At 43.9% G+C, this 15,653-nt stretch overlaps 1 long non-coding RNA gene across 1 annotated transcript in view; it reads right to left on the bottom strand.

The window, feature by feature from the left end:
* The window catches only part of LOC146789966 (uncharacterized), a 33,815-nt gene extending 23,488 nt beyond the window's left edge, over positions 1–10,327 (bottom strand). The window contains exon 1 of the long non-coding RNA XR_014969885.1: positions 10,262–10,327. This is a non-coding gene — a long non-coding RNA (uncharacterized LOC146789966). The remainder of the gene's footprint in view (positions 1–10,261) is intronic.
* Positions 10,328–15,653: the final 5,326 nt, after the last annotated feature.

Genomic DNA, 15,653 nt, shown 5'->3' with positions numbered 1-15,653 from the left:
ATGAGGAGTGGTGTTATGTGCCCGAGTTTGGCCTGGTAGGAAATAGTGCAATTTTTACATATACACGGTTCGTTCCTAAAGTTGTCTTCACTGTGACACACATTTGTATTCATGACACTTGGGTTAGTCTCTTGGAAGCACCGACAGTGTTAACACAGAGAACTTTGTGAGAACACGGACACACTGCCTGGGCACTGTGTAGAAGGCCCTCACATGCGCAAGATAAATGTGTTTGTTATCATGTCTATGTGGCTACACAGATATCTGTGGAATACAAACAATGGCAGCCTGATCACAATTTCCGCCCGAGACAAGGATGCCTTTTTCTATATATTCCCATGTATAATCAGAGGAGAAACTTCTTCTGATTTCAATGGGTACCTGCATGCTGAAGCGTTCACCCAGCAGCTGACCAGTCCGTGACCAAGACAGGGTCCTACACTCTTACTGTCAGAGCCACTTCACTGGTACTTGCGCAGGAACAGAGTTGCCTATTCCCAATGCCCCTTGCAGGAAACACCAGCGCACCACTATGGAAACGTTTTGCATAATGTCTCCCCTGAGAGGAGGTAGGGGATTGTATAAAACAACAAAGAGATAGAAGAGACTGCCAACGGCTACCAGCTTCCTGCTCCAATCTTCTCTTCAGCGTAGTTTGCTTGGGAACTTGGTGCTCTGGAGGCTAAATAATGACAACATGCATTAATCCTACAATCTACTTCCTCTCTGCATTCTGTCTGAATTCGCTAATTTTACTATGCTTGACGTACCTTGATAACCCTTGGCTTCTGCTCCTCCTCTGTATTATGCTTATTATAAATGTCAGCGAATTTGTGTCTGTCACAGCTTATTGAATTCTGTATCAGAAAGAACTAACACAATGTTGTTTATTATTATCTTATCTGTATTTCTATTTGCTACTTGATGTTATTTATTGCTGACTCTTACATACCTAATACCGTGCCATTCTTATTCTTCTACTTCTTAACCCTTTTTTATTTTATTCTCGTTTCAGGTACAAGGTTCTGGAAAAATCCTTCAGGTGAGTATAATTCTTGTCACTATTGTCTCAGTAATTATTTTCCTAAGGAGCGTAGTTGCATACTCTAACTAAACACAGATAATGAGAATTGGACATAGCTTATTCAGGAAAACTCGGTGCTCTCGTCTATAGCTCCGTTTGCTTCCTTGGGCTGCTCGTCAATTCATCAGCGTCTTGTTTATTGTCACTGCAAAAGTTTACTTTTGTAGCCATGTATCTTTCTTCATTTTCTCTTCTCTCCGGTACTGTGCTTGAGCCCCGAGCTGAACGCTACTTCAATGAAGAAAGCGGACGCCAGAGGGAATTGTTACGAAATCCTTCCGAGAATCTTCTTTCCGATTCAGAATCTAAATAAGCACAAGAAATTAAGGGGAAACGTTTAGGAACGGAAAACCCTGACTAACTAACTAGGGAACTCTTGGAAACACTACTGCCTCAGCCTCGCACTCAGGTGAAGTGCGCCAACATTCTCAGTTGAGCGCTTCACAAAGAAATCTGAGACGGGCTCCAGAAGACTAGAATGTAACATCACTGGGAGTGTCGGCCATCTTGGAGTTCCTCGCTCTCCAAGCCTCACTCCAGGTCAGGATTCTCTTCATTTTGCTGCTTGTAAAAGATTGTTTTGCACAAATGGAACAGAGTGAAAGGTCATTGTTTGTAGTAGTCCTGACACTTACCCACCAGGTAAAGGGTTAGGCCATCCAGAAGGGTATGTCTTAGCAGAGCATACATTTACACCTTAGACACGTGGATTAGGGTTTGCATTGTAGGAGTGCGCTAGACTGTTATAATACTGTATATGAATGCATATATAAGTTGTCTCAGCAAGATGGTGGAACTCTATGTTTTCTTCACTGTCTTGACACTTATTACAACTTTTGTCTGCTTCTGTCTATTGGTCATTGCAGCACATATTTTCTATGCAAGAATCACTTTGTTTTAATAAATATTGAAAAACGTCCCTTTCTGTATTCTTTGTATATTTCTATGATCAAAAGAGAGCACGAGTGTCTGAGCGAAAGGTTCTAGATCTGTCACCATGGCTCCTGAGGGAACAGGGCTGTCATGTTTAGTAGTTGCCAGAACTGTTCGTTCTCTGTGTAGGTTAGGGATGCTAGTGGTGGCACTGTGAGCTAGCTGGTCCAAGGGAGGAAATGCCCTGCGGGGGTGTATGGAATCAGTCTGGCACCATCCTAAGTTTTTGACATCGACAAATGTGCAGCTTTTACTGATTAGTGGAAACTACATGACACATTCAGTGCAAAAGAATTGCATTGGAGAATACATGTTTCACATTTTGCATGTGCCATGCGTTCATAAATCTCTCCTTGTATACACAGGTGCACAATAGGCTTGGGACATGAAATGTAAAGGAAGATAACAATTGAAACAACACGTGTGTGCATATGCCAAATCCCTGCAAATAAAAGGCTTCAGAATATGACTGTGAAAGGGCAGTAAAGATACTTGGAATTTGGTTCATTTTTGGCATGTGCCTACCTGCAGTTGTGAAGCCTCATTCGACTTCCACCCAAGGAAATCTACTTACTTCAGATATTCATCAAAACTAGACTATGGGGTGTTGTGGCTCATAAGAATGCCCCACACCTTTCCTACCCAGAATGCCCTGAAAATATCACTCTTTGAAAAACAGTATTTCCTTACATTTCTTTGATGGAAAGTTCGTACCACCCAGCAATCCCAAGCTTCTCCTAATGATAATAGCATAATTCATGCATGGATGGGCCTTTTGCAATGGACAAGAATGAGAAGAAACTGTGACCATGTGAAGTTAATATAGGGTTACTGCAGTCTTCAGATGAACTGAGTTTTAATCTATTCCTTTCCATTTCAGGGAGTAATATTTTTTCAGATGTGTTTGAATGTTGGGTGGTTGGGTGGTACAGCCTTACCCATTCTCCTGACATATGTATGAGGAGTGGTGTTATGTGCCCGAGTTTGGGCTGGTAGGAAATAGTGCCATTTTTACATATACACGGTTCGTTCCTAAAGTTGTCTTCACTTTGACACACATTTGTATTTGTGACACTTGGCTTAGTCTCTTGGAAGCACCGACCGTGCTAACACAGAGAACTTAATGAGAACACTATCACACTGCGTGGGCACTGTGTACAAGGCCCTCAAATGCGAAATATAAATGTGTTTGTTATCATGTCTTTGTGGCTAAACAGAAATCTGTGGAATACAGACAATGGCAGCCTGATCACAATTTCCGCCAGAGGCAAGGATGCCTTTTTAGGTCTCGGGACCATCCGGTCGGCAGACCGGAAGTCCGGAGATTTAATGACTTGGGAGAAGAGGGGCTTGAACCCGCCCCTCTTCTGCCCTGTTCTCCATTGGCTGGCCTCGTAAATGCTGGCCAGCCATTGGAGAAGAGGTCCCGTCACTCCACTCATGCCCCGTCCTTTTCGGATCGGGGGGCGTGTTTTTTGCGAAAAGTCTCAGGGAGGAGACAACAGCAAAACACGCCCCCGAATCCGAAAAGGAGGCTGCCTTTCTCCGAGGCATTTCTGTGCTCGTCCGCTCCCCCTTCGTCCGGTCGCTGCTCTGGTCGGCTCAGCACTTCTATCCGTTGACTGCATTTCGCACATGTGCACCGTGAACCACTTTAAAAAGCTTCCACTCACCCGACATTACATTTTTTCCCTGGAAGAAAGCTCCAAGCAGGAGTTTAGAGTCACACTGCAGCAGGACGCCGAAGCATGTGCAGGTCAGAGAGGCACACACACGGACAACTGCGTTCAGGCACCCAGCAACAATCTGATAGTGCTAACAGGCCCGCCACTTTTTAGGTATCGGCCGTGTAATTTGTTTTTTTATTTCTGTTTTGTTAAGGTGGCTTCTGTAGCAGTACACCGGAAACACACATTTCCTAATTTTTATTTTTTAACTCCTAGCAGCGGGCGGAACGTTTTTAGGTCTCGTCTTCATACAATGTCGCTTGGCTCTAAAAAAAAAAAACAAGCCCAGAATGGAAGCTCATTGAACTCGTTCGGCGCATGGTGAGGCGCTCACGCGACAACTGGCAAGGCAGGGTTCTAGATCATAATCTATGCACACATTTTGGTTAGGCTGCGTTTTAGAATTATTTTTGCCATAGGTGGTTTTACAGTTGACATCTTATCAATATGAGCTCAAATCACCTGTGCCCGTGAATAATGGAGTATATTGTGTTGTGCATAATTTACACGCGTCTGAAAGAGAATGTGTATGAATTTCCGAAAAGAAACACGTTAGGAAGAGTAGGGGAGGATTGCCTCTCTGGAGGGCAGGTTTCTCTTTGTTGTAAACTCTGGCAGTCTAGTCCCCTCCCCCAAACCATCGCCCTCTCCGTGTTTATGTATGTGAAGGGTGCTACATTCTTCGGCTGCAGCCCGGCCTGCTTTAAAAGCGGGCGCTGCCATTCCCCCATCCTTCCCGGATGCCTGTCTTAGGGCACACAACAGGCGTTCCCCTCCCCATGTGGGTGATCGCAGATCCGGTTTCCACGTGAGCCTTTTTATTAATTCAGTGTTTCAAGTGATCCTATCGGCGCGCGGCGTTCGTCACTGCAGGGACTGCACATGTCCCCGCAGGCCTAGATAAGGCGAGTCATTCCACGGCCCTTTTATCAGGGTGGGAGCAGCCCAGCCCTAATCGCTCTTCCCTTAAATGTCCAGCACACAAGCCAGCAAGGAACGCACGTTAACACAGAAGCAGTGGGTGCTGGGCACCCTGAGGTCTTTTGAAATGAGGTATATCATTCAGCAGAGAAATGTATCTCAACAAATTGACTAAAACTATTAGAACTCTGATTTTTCAAGGGATCGCCAGATAGTGTAAAGAGAAAAACTATTCTCTTTGCCCAGCCCAGTATGTCGGACACTCACTAACAATAGGCCCGCTAGAGGATTTGATGACGTCCGATGGGCTTATAGACCTGGTATGAATGACATCATTCACCGGATGTTCCGTGGATTTGTGGAGCGGAGCTTGACCCTCCCTGACAGACGGTAAAGTTCTCAAAAGACCGGTTAAAGCATTTTGAAGTTTGCTCCTGTAGTATTACCCATACTTTTGGAATTAATGTTCAACTTTTATGTGATTTTCGTAGTTTGCCAGGAGTCGTCACAATTGACCGTTTATGCTCGTAAATTTTGTTGTGGGTGAATAATTCAGCACCTTGAGGCCTGGTGTATGAATCGTGTCCACAGGCACCTACTCCGCCGACACACTGATTACATGTAACCGGTCTCACCAACAGACTGAGTTCAAACCGACCCTGCTGACGTCCTTCGAGATTTTAAGCAAACTCTCTGCTACACTGTTTTTTTTAACAAATCATTTTTTTCCTCTCGGAGATTTTAAGACAATGTTGGTCCACGAGGGCCCACGCCATGACAGATCTTCCAGAGATCCATGTGTGATCTTTATAGATACAATAAATCAAATGAGAACAGTTTATTAACTCCTGTTGATCCTGAATTGTGGGCCCAATTTGGCTCTGGGCCCAACTTTGGACACCTCTGATTCAAACCAAACCGTATTTCCTGTCGTGAAATTTTAAACCGAATCCACTGATGCCTAGTGAACACATGACCACACTGCGATGAGTCCTATTGTGAGCCTTCCTCACACAGGGACATTACAACCGGTACAACTTTCTAATTCCGATGAACACACCGTCCTTTCACAGTGACATGAACCACGGGCCAGTATTTCCGTGAGCTTTTGTAAATAAAGTCATTGTCATCCCACGAGTGCTTGGAGTAACCTCAATGGCACACTGTGAGATTCTAAATCAACCCCGCCCAAATATCGGTGAGATGCTAAAACAATCCTGCTGCCAACTCGATATTTTAACCGAGTTCTATTTTAAAATGCATTTTTTACCGTCCTCTTTTCTGTCCAGAAGAGGGGTTCCTCACAACAAGCCAGCAACTTCAACTGCAAAGGACACATCTTTTGAACATATGGCCGAGGCAGGGATTCTGTCTGCATCGAAGTGGGACGTTTAAGGGAACTCCCCCCGCCCCGCCCATAAAATACCCGTTCACATTTTGGAAGACATGTGGCTCACAGAAAGACCAAAACATGTTGACCACTCGTACCTATTTTTTTGTGAACGTTTATTATGAAAATATACCTGGAAAAGTGTTACTGGAAAATGTGCTTAGTTTAACTCATTTCTCGTTTTACTGCTCTTTTTTTATTAAAAGGCATAGGATGAAATGATTTTATGGTTGATTCTCACAACCCTTATTTATATGTAATTTGCTTTTCTCTTAGCTCGCCAAACTGCACATTATGTACCATTAGCCACGTGAGCACGAGACAAGTGTCTTGAGCACCCATGCAGTTTAGCCACACCTGCGCTTGTTTTTCTACCAGAATCTTGACAAATGGTTCCTCCATTCATATAGATTTTGAGGAAGTTTAGACAGTGATAAATTGTTTGCTAAACTATTTCATGCTTTGGGTTTAATAAACAAGGGTGGCATGAGCTTGCCAAGGGCAGGTCCTTCATACATACATATATACTTACGTATTTTTCTGGATTACCAGGTTGTCCTAAGGGGGAGGGGGTTGGTAGGAGGTTAAAGTACCCTACTGACTGTACGCAGAGCGTTGTTGTCTGCAAAGAATAAATTGAGTTCAGGATTAGTGGCTTTAAAAATTACATTGGTTCTGGGAACTTTTCAGCTGTATGTAGTTTTTTTAAGTGTGCTAATAAGTTGGTATTTCTAGTGAGATTGTTTAAAAAATAATGTGTCTTATTTTTTTATACGGTTTACAAATATTTTATATGAACTTTATCAAAGCCGCAGTTTAAAAAATACTGCAAGCAATCTGCCTCAAATCCTTTTTTAATTGAAAAAAAATGAAATGTGAAATGTGTCAGGCCCCTTAAATGAACATTCCTGCCATTTCAGACCATTCACAAACATGCCCACAACAGCACAGCGTGTGTTCCTGTGCTAATAGGTGGAGTGTGGATTTGGAAGATCCCTGGAGAAAAAGCTCATAATCTGATCCTGCTGCTGGTTAAATAATGGCTCGAAAAGACTGTGAATGGTACTTGCGACAAACGCAGATGGTTCTTTTTGAAATTCTTTAATTTTTCAGACATGCTCAGAACATCGGACGGTGCAGCTGTACAAGCATTAGGAATGCCTATTTCCTAGTTGCGATTCGCTGTGTATTGCAATTAGGACATCGGAAATCCTAATGTATGAAGCTCATTGAGTTTCCTTTAGAGATTCATAATGGGTCGCAAATCGACCAACCTCATGAATATTATTATAAGGTAGGTCACAGTTTGTGAATCATCAGGAATGGCAGCCATGCAGCAGACCACCATGTCTGAGATTGCTGTTTAAACAAGCATTTACAATGCAATGGTCTCGGCATTGGTAAAGTTAGAGCTATTGGCATTGCTCATGACATTATTTTTGTTTATGTTTTTGTTTTTAAAACATTTCAAGAAACGGCATTGTTATTTACAATGTCAATAGCTTAATCACTCTCCAATGCGAGACCTAGTGCATTTGCACCCACACACAGATTAAGCTATTGACATTGTAAATAACAATGCCGTTTCTTTACATGTTTCAAAAACATAAACAAAAATAATGTCATGAGCAATTCCAATAGCTCTAACTTTAACAATGCCGAGACCGTTGCATTGTAAATGCTTGTTCTATATATTCCCATGTATAATCAGAGGAGAAACCTTTGCTGATTACAATGGGTACCTCCATGCTAAAGCTTTCACCCAGCAGCTGACCAGTTCGTGACCAAGACAGGGTCCTACACTCTTACCCAACAGGTAAAGGGTTAGGCCATCCAGAAGGTTTTTTTTTGGCTGAACATACATTTACACCTTAGACATGTGGATTAGGGTTTGCATTGTAGGAGTTCACTATGTGGATTAGGGTTTGCATTGTAGGAGTTCACTAGACTGTTATAATACTGAATATGAATGCATATATAAGTTGTCTCAGCAAGATGGTGGAACTCTTTGTTTTATTCACTGTCTTGACACTTATTACAACTGTATGGAATCAGTCTGGCAACATCCTATGTTTATGACATCCACAAATGCGCAGTTTTTACTGATTAGTGGAAACTACATGACACATTCAGTGCAAACAAATTGCATTGAAGAATAAATGTTTCACATTTTGCATGTGCCATGTGTTCATAGATCTCTCCTTATATACACAGGTGCACAATAGGCTTGGGACATGAAATGTAAAGGAAGATAACAATTGAAACAACACGTGTGTGCATATGCCAAATCCCTGCAAATAAAATGCTTCAGAATATGACTGTGAAAGGGCAGTAAAGATACTTAGAATTAGGTTCATTTTTGGGATGTGCCTACCTGCAGTTTTGAAGCTTCATTCGACTTCCACCCATGGAAATCTACTTACTTCAGATATTCATCAAAACTAGACTATGGGGTGTTGTGGCTTATAAGAATGCCCCACACCTTTCCTACCCAGAATGCCCTGAAAATATCACACTTTGAAAAACAGTATTTCCTTACATTTCTTTGATGGAAAGTTCGTACCACCCAGCAATCCCAAGATTCTCCTAATGATAATAGCATCATTCATGCATGGATGAGCCTTTTGCAATGGACAAGAATGGGAAGAAACTGTGACCATGTGAAGTTAATATAGGGTTAGTGCAGTTTTCAGATGAACTGAGTTTTAATCTATTCCTTTCCATTTCAGGGAGTAATATTTTTTCAGATGTGTTTGAATGTTGGGTGGTTGGGTGGTACAGCCTTACCCATTCTCCAGACGTTTTGGAGGGATTCTATCTTTTTTCTATTCATACTTTCATATTTGTAGTGCATTCTGTGTATTCCTCTGGGTGTATAGTTTTCCAGAAATGACTAATGTTGAAGGGGTTCCCTCGGTGTCAGCTGACCCGGGCCCAAATACAGCAAAGTTCCCCATAGAAACTGAGAATAAATTGTTTTTTTGGGCCTGCAGTGTATTCTTGGAGAAAAGGTTTATTGGTATCCATGCAAGTCACACCACCCTGGATCCCCAGGGTCTCTAGTTTCCCTTGGTCCCAGCTGACCCTGGGCTTAAATACTGCAGTTGTTGCCCATTGAAAATAAAGTATTAATGGTGTGTTTTTGACCCAGGGCCTGATTTGTATCTTGGGAACAGGAACAGCGTTCCAACAATAGAGTTCTCTCCCACCAATACTATGGTCCGCCCACCTAATTTAAATTTATGTAACTACGGCAGAGACTATTCTTTCTTCGCCCTGGCCAAACTTCTCTGACAGCCCGGCGGAGTAATGGTTGTCAGAGGTTTGGCTACATGTCCGTTCACCTCAATTAGATGGGTGGACATATAGCCATTTTTAATGTCCATCACCCCCACGAGTAACCTCGAGGTAAGGGGCCCTGAAAAGTGCTCAATGCCCCCCTTGCCATGGGAGGAAACGTCCATGCTGAGGGCGGCATTGTTTTTTGTTTTTTTTTAAAGACAAAATCATACTTGGGAATTTTTTTTTTTTTTACATATTTTTTTCCATCATGTTTGATGCAGCTATCTGGCAAATTGACACTGTATTGGCAGAAACTGCCATGACAACTGTTCCTGTCAATGCTTGAAATGTTCCCTGGGACAGCACCTCCATCAAGCTGACAGAGTGTGCTTTTCTCTTAAATACTTTACCTGATATTTAATATGCTCCTGAGGTGGGCAGGTTGAAGGTAAACCAATAAATCCTCCCCCAGGCGTCTGAAAGATTTTCAAAAAATGTTCAGAACATTATCAAAAGAAAGAATATATCCAATCACCTGGATCCCCCATAACCAGTTCCAAGATACAAAGGAATCACAGGGAATCTCCAAAGTTATTCAGAACACAGATCAATCAACCAGATCCTGGAGAAGCCATTGGAAACTGTTAAAAAAATGTTCAATTTTCACTAGGGTTGTGTCAATGGTAGGACACTAAAGTTCATATTTGGGAATGTGGAATTTTGTCGATCCTATTCCCCCTATGCCCATTGTATTAAACGTGCTCTTGCACAATAAATAAATAAAATCACAATATATGAAAGCGCAGAAATGGAACTTACATGCTGTTATTTTTTACTATTAATTTTCACCACATAATATCAGTTTGCGAATGGGAAGGGAGATTATTGCAACTCTTATTGGCCAGCTGAATGCATAAAACTCACCAATCAGAAAGCAGGAATCAGAAAGAGCTTGAACCCGCCTTTTGATGTGTGCTCATGGCATACGTGAGAAACGGTTTTGCAGATATGTGACATGACTGGGAGTTGGTTTTAAATAGACCTCACACCTTGCAGTTCTCGTGATTTATGGGGCCCTCTTCAGTTTCACGATGCTGGAGTATTTCTGCCACCCCCTCCCTCAAGCCCCACCTCCCACAGACTGCCACCATACACCAGGAGCAAAAAATAAACCCGCAAAAGTGTCTGCTCTTCAGAAAGATAGCTGGTCAAAGGCGGTTGGTGACTAACTCAGCATTCATTCTGAACTGATTAGGTTTGGAACGACGAACATCCCGTGAGTCAATAAATGACTGAAAGAAATCGTCTAGTCATGACTTATTAATCAAGTGAGAGGGGCTGTAAAAGACAGAAGTTATGGCTGGTATTCCCCCGAATAGAATTTCGGTGAACCACCAGCTGCTGACGAGTCTCTGGCTTTCTCAATTTAAGTGACAGAACCCCACCCTTTGTTTGGCTCCAGATAATACCATAAATTAACTGCAGAATAAAAACCACAAACTGTAAAATGGCAGAGCAGAGAGACGCTGATTTATAAAGGATGTAGATTTGAGGTTAATTTACATGAGTCAGCAGTATCTGTTTGTACAAATAAAAGTTTATTCGTTGGAAACGGAGGAGAGTAGAAACACTTTTACATCTAAATGCATGCCATGTGCTGTCTAGGGTTCATTTTATTCCAGCAAAACGAAGCGCTACGCCCCTTGTATATTATCTATCTCCAAACAGTACATACTTCTATAAGTATTTGTATAGGTCGCGGCAGACATTTCTTCTTATCCTAAACCCTTTCCTTTGTTTTAGCCTCACCCTCTCGGCAGTGTGATCGTTTGGTTTTTCACTTCCTCTTCCTGTTTGTATGTCTGTAGTGGTACTCTCTGATACGTACGTAACTTAGAATACGTTGACCATCGTCAGGATAACGGGTGGAAGTTCGGGTGTGGGGCTGGCCTCACTTCTGGGTTGCACTGACAATAAAGGCTAGGCAGGGCAAAAATCTGACCGTTAGAGGCTGGCCACACTGCTGAGTTTTGTTAGCATACTGACTTGTCAGACCCACGCCTGGCGGTTGGTAGCCATTGCATATGACTGTGAGATGCAGCGAGGCTAGTTATCGGGGAGGATGACCCCATGCAGTATTCTGAGCAGCAGAGGGCTCTGGACTGGCGCCACAGATAAGGGGAGGAGAACCAAGGAGCAGGAAGTTCAGATGCTTTTTAAACAAGCATTTGCAATGCAATCGGTCTTGCCTGTGGGACCATATATGTATTTAGCTATGCAGCACATTAGCCTGGGTGCTGAAACATCTTCTGTTCTTAAACATGGAGGGAAAGTAAATATTATTGTCTACAGGTGCTCGTGGAAGACAATTTCTATGGACTGGAATCTAGAGAATACTAAAGTGATTCTGGTATTTTACTGACCTCTGCTGGTCGTTTTCTATCAAGACAGTTAAATAGAGGCAGTTGAACAGAAAAAGAAGTCCCTAAGAGGAAGCAGACAAGTCCTAGGGCTGATCTCCAAAGCCCACAAAGTGCATACACAGATAAGTATATACTAAAGTATATAAAAGAGCTCTCAAATGCTCGGCCTAAAAAGAACTGGGTGTTGTAATTAGGCAACAAACCCCATTCATGGAAGGCACCAAAGACACCCCCCCCCCCCTCTTCTGCTTCTAAAAAGCGGGCCATGGAGAAAAAAAGCTTTGAGAGCCTCAGGTACAGTAGCAGGGAAAGATTCCAACCATTTGCCATAACAAACCTGACGTTATCAGTGCCATCTAAAGGATTTATAAGGCTGTGGGCAAGACATATTTTGTGGCCCTTGCTGTGGCGCAACATTGAATTTATTACCCATTTTAGCCAATCCAAGCCCTCTTGGAGGGCTTGAAACAAACAACAAATTTATACATGAATGTTTCAGAACGTTTCAGAAATGGGGCATGACGTAAGCTCAGTCTGCCTAATGTCTGACAGCTGTATAGTGTGAGACGTTGGCCTGGTATATGCTGTCCACTAATTAAAGTGGGCACCTTGCACCAGTCCAAACAACGCTTATGATGTATGAGGTCAAAGATAACCTTTAGAAAGCTATCCTAGTGGTAGCTGTGGAGAGCAGCCTACAGGCCTAATCTTGAAGGAATGTAAATCAATTTTGTTTTACCAGAATGTCACCTCCTGAATGACTAAACAAAGGAGAACCACACACTAGTTATATCAAAATATGTATTTATTAATTTAACATTCTCTACTATCCTCTACACGGGGATAGAACACAAAGCACACACTGTGAGATCAATAGAACAGTTGTAAGTAGCACAATACACAGTGTGCTCCAAGGGGAGACCAAACCATATACTAAAATAGTGGTATAACAATCTCGACTTGAGTCAAGACACAGTCTAGAACATGTAGAATCGCTGGGATCTCAAGGAACCACCCAAGGTGAGTAGATAGGGATCCCACGGAGGAAGGGTGCAGTCTGCTAACACGACCATGGGCGCCGTACAATTCTATGGGAAAGTCTTGGTTACAGTTTTAAAGTTTAAGAATCCTTCTAGGAGGACTTCGAGCAAACCCTTTGAAACGTAAGAGGTTGGAGAGCCACCCCACCCATGGATACCATAGTACCCAAGTTACCTATCCCAGAGGAGCCGGATGCATAGGTCTGGAGTGGTGTTGGAAACCGCTGTCGTTCTCAATGGAGGGCTGTGAAGAAGTACTGCTGCCATGAAGGTGAAGAGGGTTCGGCGGAATCCAAACCTGGATTCTAAAAGGAAGGAACCTGAAAGCAGAGGGGACAGAATCTGGGTCACTTCAGGGTGACCAGGGGCTCGGTAGAAGAATGCCCACCGATGTCGGGTGCTTCAGGTGCGAAGAAGGGATGCTTGACTCTGCAGCCACGAGGATCAGGAGATGTTGAGGATGACCAGGAGCCGGAGGTGAGCTGTTCCACAAAGGATGTCAAGTGCTGTGGCATCGGTGTCCGGCGGGAGCACCAACAAGCCTTGGCAAACGCAACCGACGAAGGAAGGTCAAACAGGTTACGGTGTGGACCAGCAAGGTACAGGGGACTCACGAAGCAATGGGGAGTCAGGGCATGTCTGGAGCAACCAGGAAAGCCCAACAGAAATCAAGATGACCCTCAGGGGGACCCACATGCCAAAGGACCAGGAGTCGCGAGAGGACCTCGAGCAAGATTGCAAAGTACCAGCCCAGGGAGCACTCAGTGTGAGGAGGCCAGAGTTCTTTGGTGCAAATACTGCTCTGGGTCAGGACTACAAAGATTCCAATGCACAAGCTCAGGAATTACCAACAAGCATATGCAACTACAAATGGACACAGTGCACAGGGGTTCGGGTTATGCAGCCCCCACAAGGGATACTGGCCTCAAACTCAGTGAGAGGGCAGATCAACCTCAGGGACTTTCGGAAACCCACCTCCTGTGTTGCTGAAATCTTTGGAGTTCGCAGGAGCAGCAGACTGGTCAGTTGCGGTTAGGTGCCTGCGAATGCAGGGAAGTGACTCCTTCACTCCAAGGGAGATTCTTCAGTTGTCTTAAGTGCACCACACGTCCTGCATGGAGCCTGTATGGAGCAAAGGTACAAACTAAGCTTCGGAAGGAAAGGGGGACTAAGTCGAACCCAGTCGAAGTCCAGCGAAGTCCAGAGTGTCCAGACGGTTGAAGGTTAATGGTTTCTTGTCGGATCTTGTCCAAGTAAAATCTAAAGTCTTACAGCCAGGTAAGCCCTTTTGTACCCACGGGAGAGGGTTGGACAGATTCAGGGGACCCTCCTAGGGGAGGGGCAGGACAGAGGGGTGGTTACACTCATGTCCTTTGTCCAGTTTTGCGCCAGAGCCAATGACTCCCAGAACTGGTTTGAGCTAGACTATGCACAGGGACACCAAAAGTGACCCAAGTGCAGACTTTCAGGCACTCTCAGAGTGCACCCACCCAGCCCCAATACACTAAATCCCGCTTGGGAGGTGGTCACACCTCCCTGTGACAGAATGCCTATTGTGCTGCCTTCCTCTGCTCGAGCTTGGCTCAGCAGCAGGAGGGCAGAAATGTGTCTCTGGTTGGCAGCATCCATTTTGTGCTGTCTGGGTCGAGAAGGCTGGTACCGGTTAGACCAGTGACCCCGCGAAGATCACCTCTGAAGGGTGCAATCATACCTCCCACACCAGTTACTGGTGTGGAGGTATGATTCCAAGGTGTTTGATACCAAACATGATATGTTTCTATGCAGCCGTTTTCGAGATAGCATTTACCGCAAGGTTACAATGCACCTCTACCTATTTGTCAAGCTGAGTCACAGACAGCCCGGGAGAATGGTCTCCGAAGGCTGCAGAAGGGCTCTGCTCATGCAGGAGCACCCTCTCACTAAAAACCCAGCACCCTGCCTTCAGGATTGATAAGACCTGCTAAAGGGGTGACTTATACGTTTTAGGTGTAGTGACCTATAGATATAGTGAACCTATATCTAAGTAAGTGGTGCAAGCACCAGCTTACACAGGTTTCAGTAGTAGACATGTAGTTTCATTTTGCATGGCCTCTCATGTGTGTCATAATACATGCTTCAGCCCATGGGAGGCCTCTGGGGTACCTATGCCCTGGGTACACGGGTACCATATACTAGGGACTTATAAGGGTACCCCAGTATCCAATCTGGAGTGTACCAAAGTACATGCCTGACAGTTTAAGGGAGAACGCAGATAGACTGGGGTCCTCATTAGCAGGATCCCAGTCAGACTAGCCAAAAACAGTGAAACATCAAGCGAAAAAGTGGGGGTAACCATAAGAAGCAGATCCTACTTTCCTACATATAGTACCAAAGAAAGCTTGAATAAGCGTTGATAAGCCACTTTCGTAGGGTTGCATCTAAACATTTTCCTGCAACTACATTTTACGTGGCATTCCATGTCTAACCAGCTGTTTCACTACACCAGAACCGCATTAAGGCATGTGCAATGTAATCTTTCTTTCTCTTTCTCTGTCAGACAGAAGGGGAGAGATTGAGATAGTGAAAGAGGCAGAAGTGAGATAGAGTGATTACTTTACCCTTGGGTCTTCCAAGATGGGGGCTATGGACAATTTCCCTTATTGCTCATTTCTTAAATTAGCTCTGGAAATTACAAGCCATAATTAAAAGGTCAACATGGCTAGTAAGCACCTTTGGATCAGAGGGGTGCATGATGATTGCTCCTTTTCCTAAACGTGGAAGGAAAAAAGGTTAAAAGTCCAGCAGGAAAATGTATCATGAAACAGCAAACGTGGCTATGCCAAAGATAAGGATGTATGTCCACACACATCTAGG

Source organism: Triturus cristatus, chromosome 10, assembly GCF_964204655.1.
Source record: "Triturus cristatus chromosome 10, aTriCri1.1, whole genome shotgun sequence".
Classification (NCBI taxonomy): domain Eukaryota; kingdom Metazoa; phylum Chordata; class Amphibia; order Caudata; family Salamandridae; genus Triturus; species Triturus cristatus.
Note: the sequence above shows the minus strand (reverse complement) of the source record. Positions and strands in the feature narration are given on the sequence as shown.